Genomic DNA, 2,470 nt, shown 5'->3' on the forward strand with positions numbered 1-2,470 from the left:
CAAAAAAAATCAATTGAAATATCATATGAAGAGAATGGGTACACTAAAATTAAGAGTGTTCGAAATCAATAAAACAAGACTTGTACAAACTAAAATCAATTAGAATTAGGCAATTAATTAATTGTGATGGTTGAAGAGACGATATGTAATTAGGCTAAAATTAAACCTCAAGTAGAGTAATTTTTAATTTCAAATAGTGTAATTTTATTACAAGCAGAGTATTTTCAAATTTCACCTAGAGTAATTTCAATTTCAAGTAGTGTAATTTAATATTACAAGTAGAGTATATTTAAATTTAAGTAGAGTAATTTTCAACTTCAGTGAAATTTTCAGATACCTAGTATCCATTTATTTGTATGTTTAAACAAGTAGTGAGCTTTGTTTAGGTTATCTCATAAGGGTGGACAGGAACTCGCAAGGTTAGCGAGTTGAAGCGAGTTGGGCGAGTAGAGCTAGGTGGGCTCCCTCTTGAAGCCAGTAGGATGACTAGGGTTGGAAATCGAGTAATACAACTCATAAATGAACCCGGATGATGTGAGGGTGGAAGGGGGTATGAATTGAGTATATTTGGGTTGAAATAGGAAATATTATTGGTTGGTCGATGAAGTCGACGATGGTTGTGATTGGTTTCTATGGGGGTGCACCATTCACATTGTTGGGTATTGGTCGGTGTCTATTAGGCTTCGATCATAGACCCACCTGCGGCCCTCTTTGCATACTACGGTTCCGCCAATGGTATATAATATTTACCAACAAACAAGATGTCAATGGCGTGATTAATTCAAGAAAGCAAAATTTTCATAGTAGACAAATATTATCTATATTTAATATAAGGAAAAAAGTTGGAATATTATACAAAGGAAAAGGTTTAAAACCTCTTCCTTGAACCAGATGAACCCCAGAGAGATTGCCAAAAGACAGGCCAATTCTTTTGAGCCTCATTCCAACCCAAAAGAGACCCTTCCCTCATAGGGTCCCAACTAGTGGACACTATCCCATAACTAACACCCAATAGGGCTGTCCCAAAGAACACAAATGACACTATGAATGGCACCCAAGTGGGTACATCAAAATCTCCAACCCTACTTTCAGATAGTAAAAGAATGGAAAGAACAACAGCCCTAAAAACAATGGAATCCCAACTGAAAGCCCAATTCTACCCATCATCCTATTGGTCACTACCTCTGGAATCACACCTGCATATCTCTTCATCATCTTCATTGTTGAGTTTTGTTGGTTTCAGGGGCTTTTTGGTAATTTTCTTGCCTTTGGGGGAATTGAGTGATGCTGATAACTGGAATCGGTGATTCCGATGCACTGATGGTTTTGGAATTGGAATTGGAATTGGAATTGGGGGTTTTGAGATCTTGGTTGGAGATGGTGAGAGTAGCAGGTGGTTGTTTCCATCACTGGTTTTGAGGGTTTGTTTTCAGTGCATTATGTTTTGTGAAATGGTTGGTGGTGTGCCTTTGTTTTATGAGTTTTGGATTAGATGGCTTATCTTCTTAAGAGTGTTTGGAAATTACAGTAGTAGCCCTATCCTATGAGACCTATAGTGCAGGCCCAAGCCCAAATGTGCTAGGCCCAAAAGCAATGGCCACAACTACAAGCCCACAAATAAATTGCAATATTTCTAGTAGCAAATAAAAATTTGTTCCACTGAATTTTCTAATAGTAATTACAAAAGAAGAACATTTCTAAAGCACATATATATGAATATCATCAAACCAATTTCATGTATCATATTTACTTCTGTAAAGAAGTCTTGGTGATTCAAGTAAGAATTCTATTTATTAAAACTGGATTTGACCTAAACGAAGAGCAAATTTTAAGAACTATAACTTTCATCACCTTCGGGAGATTAACAAGACTGCATCCGGATACTATTGCTTTCCTCTGTGACCGATTCCTGGTAAAATGTATTCTTAAGTTAATGGCAAATAGGATCATAGACCTTTGAGGCCAAATATGCAACCTAAAATCACAACTATTTATGGTTTTATTTCACATTTACAATCGTGTGTATGCAAATTAAGCACCAAGCATGTCATATGACTATATGAGTATTTCCTAATTCCTTGGTGTTTGTTTTGACATTTGAGCGGTCTAAAAAAGGTAAATCTCTCTGTAATTAAGTTAGAGTAAAGTGCCATTTTCGTTCTTGAAGTTTAGCAAATAATGCTAAGTTAGTCCAAAAACTTTATTTTTTGCATATGGATCATTCACGTTTCCCAGTTCTTGCCAATTACATCCAAATCACTAACTCCGTTAAATTTAATCGTTAAGTCAGGAGTAGGCATGTCTTTTCACTATTTCTTTATTATAATACTTATTTTAGTGAACTGCAGTTTTCGTCCTTGTGGTTTGTTCAAATATGCGGTTTTAGTCAAATGGTTTCAAGTTTGCAATTTCCGTACTTGTAGTTTCATTTCACTTGCAATCAAACCCGAATTTATTAACCTCGTTAATT

The 2,470-nt window shown here is 35.7% G+C and overlaps 1 pseudogene; it reads right to left on the reverse strand.

The window, feature by feature from the left end:
• Positions 1-776: 776 nt before the first annotated feature.
• Positions 777-1,737, reverse strand: LOC143597581 (protein PAM68, chloroplastic pseudogene; annotated as a pseudogene).
• Between the last annotated feature and the right edge of the window lie 733 nt (positions 1,738-2,470).

The sequence above is a fragment of the Bidens hawaiensis genome, unplaced genomic scaffold, assembly GCF_021521415.1.
Source record: "Bidens hawaiensis isolate Kalapana, Puna unplaced genomic scaffold, B.hawaiensis_p1.1 tig00048613_1, whole genome shotgun sequence".
Taxonomy (NCBI): domain Eukaryota; kingdom Viridiplantae; phylum Streptophyta; class Magnoliopsida; order Asterales; family Asteraceae; genus Bidens; species Bidens hawaiensis.